The sequence below is a fragment of the Colletes latitarsis genome, unplaced genomic scaffold, assembly GCF_051014445.1.
Source record: "Colletes latitarsis isolate SP2378_abdomen unplaced genomic scaffold, iyColLati1 scaffold0018, whole genome shotgun sequence".
In the NCBI taxonomy this organism is placed as follows: Eukaryota; Metazoa; Arthropoda; class Insecta; order Hymenoptera; family Colletidae; genus Colletes; species Colletes latitarsis.
Window position 1 is genome coordinate 2,436,877 of NW_027488369.1, and position 6,708 is coordinate 2,443,584.

Consider the following 6,708-nt stretch of genomic DNA (forward strand, 5'->3'; position numbering starts at 1 on the left):
ACAAGTATGTGAAAAACGCGAAAGTATGAGCCTGATGAGGGCAAATCCCAGACCTATCCCAGACCTAACTTGCGTTATCCTCTAAAATATTGATCGCAACCAGGTTTAATGGACTGTTTCTGTGTGGTACCACACTACTACGTGATCCAAACCAGAAAAAACCCAGGATCTGTTCAACAAGTATGTGAAAAACGCGAAAGTATGAGCCTGATGAGGGCAAAACCCAGACCTATCCCAGACCTAACTTGCGTTATCCTCTAAAATATTTATCAAGACCAGGTTTAATTGATTGTTTCAGTGTGGTCCCACATTGCTACGTGATCCAAACCAGAAAAAACCCAGGATCCGTTCAACAAGTATGTGAAGAATGCGAAAGTATGAGCCTGATGAGTGAAAATCCCAGGCCTGACCTAGACCTAACATGCGTTATCCTCTAAAATATTGAGCTAAACCAGGTTTAATGGACTGTTTCAGTGTGGTACCACACTACTACGGGATCCCAACCAGAAAAAACCCAGGATCTGTTCAACAAGTATGTGAAAAACGCGAAAGTATGAGCCTGATGAGGGCAAATCCCAGACCTATCCCAGACCTAACTTGCGTTGTCCTCTAAAATATTGATGGAAACCAGGTTTAATTGACTGTTTCAGTGTGGTACTTCATTACTACGTGATGCAATCCAGAAAAAGCCCAGGATCTAGTCATCAAGTTTGAGAATTATGCGAAAGAATGAGCCTGATGAGAGCAAATCCCAGACATAAACTAGACCTAGCATGAATTATTCTCTTAAATATTGATCGAAACCAGGTGTAATTGATTGTTTCAGTGTGGTCCCACATTACTACGTGATCCAAACCAGAAAAAACCTAGGATCCGTTCAACAAGTATGTGAAGAATGCGAAAGTATGAGTCTGATGAGTGAAAATACCAGACCTAACCTAGACCAAACATGCGTTATCCTCAAAAATACTGATCGAAACCTGGGTTAATCGACTGTTTCAGTGTGGTACCACATTACTATGTGATCCAAACCAGAAAGTAACCCAGGATCTGTTCAACGAGTATGTGAAGGGTGCGAAAGTATGAGTCTGACGAGGTCAAATCCCAGACCTATCCCAGACCTAACTTGCGTTATCCTCTAAAATATTTATCAAGACCAGGTTTAATTGAATGTTTCAGTGTGGTACCACATTACTACGTGATCCAAACCAGAAAAAACCCAGGATCAGTTCAACAAGTACGTGAAAAACGCGAATGTATGAGCCTGATTAGGGCGAATCCCAGACCTATCCCAGACCTAACATGCGTTATCCTCTAAAATATTGATCGAAACCAGGTTTAGTTGATTGTTTTTGTGTGGTACCACTTTACTACGTGATCCAATGCAAAAAAAACCCTCGATCAGGTCAACATGCATGTTAAAACTGCGAAAGTATGACCCTGATGAGGGCAAATCACAGACCTAACCCAGACCTAACATGCGTTATCCTCTAAAATATTTATCAAGACCAGGTTTAATTTAATGTTTCAGTGAGGTACCACATTACTACGTGATCCAAACCAGAAAAAACCCTGGATCTGTTCAACAAGTATGTGAAAAACGCGAAACTGTGAGCCTGAAGAGGGCAAATCTTAGACCTAACCTTGACCTAACATGCGTTATCCTCTAAACTATTTATCCAGACCAGGTTTCATTGAATGTTTCAGTGTGGTACCACTTTACTACGTGATCCAATCCAGAAATAGCCCAGGATCTAGCCATGAAGAATGAGAAATATGCGAAAGTATGAGCCCGATGAGGGCAAATCCCAGACCTAACCCAGACCTAACATGCGTTATTCTCTAAAGTATTTATCAAGACCAGGTTTAATTGAATGTTTCAGTGTGGTACCACATTACTACGTGATCCAAACCAGAAAAACCGAGGATCCGTACAAGAAGTATTTGAAGAATGCGAAAGTATGAGTCGGATCAGTGAAAATCTCAGGCCTTACCTAGACCTAACTTGCGTTGTCTTCTAAAATATTGATGGAAACCTGGTTTCATTGACTGTTTCAGTGTGGTACTACATTACTACGTGATGCAATCTAGAAAAAGCCCAGGATCTAGCCATCAAGTATGAGAAATATGCGAAAGAATGAGCCTGATGACAGCAAATCCCAGACCTAACCTAGACCTAACATGCGTTATCCTCTAAAATATTGAGCGAAACCAGGTTTAATGGACTGTTTCAGTGTGGTACCACATTACTACGTGATCCAAACCAGAAACAGCCCAGGATCTGTTCAACAACTATGTGAAAAACGCGAAACTGTGAGCCTGATGAGGGCAAATCTTAGACCTAACCTTGACCTAACATGCGATATCCTCTAAACTATTTATCCAGACCAGGTTTCATTGAATGTTTCAGTGTGGTACCACTTTACTACGTGATCCAATCCAGAAATAGCCCTGGATCTAGCCATGAAGTATGAGAAATATGCGAAAGTAAGAACCTGATGAGGGCAAATCCTAGACCTATCCCAGACCTAACTTGCGTTATCCTCTAAAATATTGATCGAAATCAGGTTTAATTGACTGTTTCAGCGTGGTACCACATTACTACGTGATACAATCCAGAAACAGCCCAGGATCTGTTCTACATGTATGAGAAATATACGAAAGAATGAGCCCGATGAGAGCAAATCCCAGACCTAACCTAGACCTAACATGAATTATTCTCTAAAATATTGATCGAAACCAGGTTTAATCGACTGTTTCAGTGTGGTACCACATTACTACGTGATCCAAACCAGAAAAAAACCCAGGATCTGATCAACGAGTATGTCATGTGTCCGACAGTATGACCCTGATGAGGGCTAATCCCAGACCTATCCCAGACCTAAAATGCGTTATCCTCTAAAATATTTATCAAGACCAGGTTTAATTTAATGTTTCAGTGTGGTACCACATTACTACGTGATCCAAACTAGAAAAAACCCTGGATCTGTTCAACAAGTATGTGAAAAACGCGAAACTGTGAGCCTGATGAGGGCAAATCTTAGACCTAACCTTGACCTAACATGCGTTATCTTCTAAAATATTTATCCAGACCAGGTTTCATTGAATGTTTCAGTGTGGTACCACTTTACTACGTGATCCAATCCAGAAATAGCCCAGGATCTAGCCATGTAGTATGAGAAATATGCGAAAGTATGAGCCCGATGAGGGCAAATCCTAGACCTAACCCAGTCCTAACATGCGTTATTCTCTAAAATATTTATCAAGACCAGGTTTAATTGAATGTTTCAGTGTGGTACCACATTACTACGTGATCCAAACCAGAAAAAACCGAGGATCCGTACAACAAGTATGTGAAGAATGCGAAAGTATGAGTCTGATCAGTGAAAATCTCAGGCCTTACCTAGACCTAACTTGCGTTGTCTTCTAAAATATTGATGGAAACCTGGTTTCATTGACTGTTTCAGTGTGGTACTACATTACTACGTGATGCAATCTGGAAAAAGCCCAGGATCTAGCCATCTAGTATGAGAAATCTGCGAAAGTATGAGCCTGATGACAGCAAATCCCAGACCTAACCTAGACCTAACATGCGGTATCCTCTAAAATATTGAGCGAAACCAGGTTTAATGAACTGTTTCAGTGTGGTACCACATTACTACGTGATCCAAACCAGAAAAAGCCCAGGATCTGTTCAACAAGTATGTGAAAAACGCGAAACTGTGGGCCTGATGAGGGCAAATCTTAGACCTAACCTTGACCTAACATGCGTTATCCTCTAAAATATTTATCCAGACCAGGTTTCATTGAATGTTTCAGTGTGGTACCACTTTACTACGTGATCCAATCCAGAAATAGCCCAGGATCTAGCCATGAAGTATGAGAAATATGCGATAGTAAGTGCCTGATGAGGGCAAATCCTAGACCTATCCCAGACCTAACTTGCGTTATCCTCCAAAATATTGAGCGAAACCAGGTTTAATGGACTGTTTCAGTGTGGTACCACACTACTACGGGATCCAAACCAGAAAAAACCCAGGATCCGTTCAACAAGTATGTGAAGAATGCGAAAGTATGAGTCTGATGAGTGAAAATCCCAGGCCTAATCTAGACCTAACATGCGTTATCCTCAAAAATATTGATCGAAACCTGGTTTAATCGACTGTTTCAGTGTGGTACCACATTACTACGTGATCCAAACCAGAAAAAACCCAGGATCCGTTCAACAAGTATGTGGAGAATGCGAAAGTATGATTCTGATGAGTGAAAAAACCAGGCCTGACCTAGACCTAACATGCGTTATCCTCTAAAATATTGAGCGAAACCTGGTTTAATCGACTGTTTCAGTGTGGTACCACATTACTACGTGATCCAAACCAGAAAAAACCCAGGATCCGTTCAACAAGTATGTGAAGAATGCGAAAGTATGATACTGATGAGTGAAAAAACCAGGCCTGACCTAGACCTAACATGCGTTATCCTCTAAAATATTGAGCGAAACCAGGTTTAATGGACTGTTTCAGTGTGGTACCACACTACTACGTGATGCAATCCAGAAAAAGCTCAGGATCTAGCCATCATGTATGAGAAATATGCGAAAGAATGAGCCTGATGAGAGCAAATCCCAGACCTATCCCAGACCTAACTTGCGTTATCCTCCAAAATATTGATCGAAACCAGGTTTAATTGACTGTTTTAGTGTGGTACCACATTACTACGTGATCCAAACCAGAAAAAACCCAGGATCTGTTCAACAAGTATGTGAAAAACGCGAAACTGTGAGCCTGATGAGGGCAAATCTTAGACCTAACCCAGACCAAAGATGCGTTATCCTCTAAAATATTTATCCAGACCAGGTTTCATTGAATGTTTCAGTGTGGTACCACTTTACTACGTGATCCAATCCAGAAATAGCCCAGGATCTAGCCATGAAGTATGAGAAATATGCGATAGTAAGAGCCTGATGAGGGCAAATCCTAGACCTATCCCAGACCTAACTTGCGTTATCCCCTAACGTATTGATCGAAACCAGGTTTAATTGACTGTTTCAGCGTGGTACCACATTACTACGTGAAACAATGCAGAAACAGCCCAGGATCTAGCCATGAAGTATGAGACATATGCGAAAGAATGAGCCTGATGAGGGCAAATCCTAGACCTAACCCAGACCTAACATGCGTCATCCTCTAAAATATTTATCAAGACCAGGTTTAATTGAATGTTTCAGTATGGTACCACATTACCATGTGATCCAAACCAGAAAATAACGCAGGATCTGTTCAACGAGTATGTGAAGTGTGCGAAAGTATGAGCCTGATGAGGGCAAATCCCAGACCTATCCCAGACCTAACATGCGTTATCCTCTAAAATATTTATCAAGACCAGGTTTAATTGATTGTTTCAGTGTGGACCCACATTACTACGTGATCCAAACCAGAAAAAACCCAGGATCCGTTCAACAAGTATGTGAAGAATGCGAAAGTATGAGTCTGATGAGTGAAAATCCCAGGCCTGACCTAGACCTAACATGCGTTATCGTCTAAAATATTGAGCGAAACCAGGGTTAATGGACTGCTTCAGTGTGGTACCACACTACTACGTGATCCAAACCAGAAAAAACCCAGGATCCGTTCAACAAGTATGTGAAGTGTGCGAAAGTATGAGCCTGATGAGAGCAAATCCCAGACCTAACCTAGACCTAACATGAATTATTCTCTAAAATATTGGTCGAAACCAGGTTTAATTGACTGTTTCAGTGTGGTCCCACATTACTACGTGACCCAAACCAGAAAAAACCCAGGATCCGTTCAACAAGTATGTGAAGAATGCGAAAGTATGAGTCTGATGAGTGAAAAAACCAGGCCTGACCTAGACCTAACATGCGTTAAACTCTAAAATATTGAGCGTAACCAGGTTTAATGGACTGTTTCAGTGTGGTACCACACTACTACGGGATCCAAACCGGAAAAAACCCAGGATCTGTTCAACTAGTATGAGAAAAACGCGAAAGTATGAGCCTGATGAGGGCAAATCCCAGACCTAACCCAGACCTAACTTGCGTTATCCTCTAAAATATTGATCGAAACCAGGTTTAATCGACTGTTTCAGTGTGGAACCACATTACTACGTGATCCAAACCAGAAAAAAACCCAGGATCTTGTCAACGAGTATGTGAATTGTGCGAAAGTATGAGTCTGATGAGGGCTAATCCCAGACCTATCCCAGACCTAGCTTGCGTTATCCTCTAAGATATTGACCGAAACCAGGTTTAATTGACTGTTTTAGTGTGGTACCACATTACTACGTGATCCAAACCAGAAAAAACCCAGGATCCGTTCAACAAGTATGTGAAGAATGCGAATGTATGAGTCTGATCAGTGAAAATCTCAGGCCTTACCAAGACCTAACTTGCGTTGTCCTCTAAAATATTTATCCAGACCAGGTTTCATTGAATGTTTCAGTGTGGTACCACCTTACTACGTGATCCAATCCAGAAATAGCCCAGGATCTAGCCATGAAGTATGAGAAATATGCGAAAGTATGAGCCTGATGAGGGCAAATCCTAGACCTAACCCAGACCTAACATGCGTTATCCTCTAAAATATTGATCGAAACCAGGTTTAATTGACTGTTTCAGTGTGGTACCACATTACTACGTGATCCAATCCAGAAATAGCCCAGGATCTAGCCATGAAGTATGAGAAATAT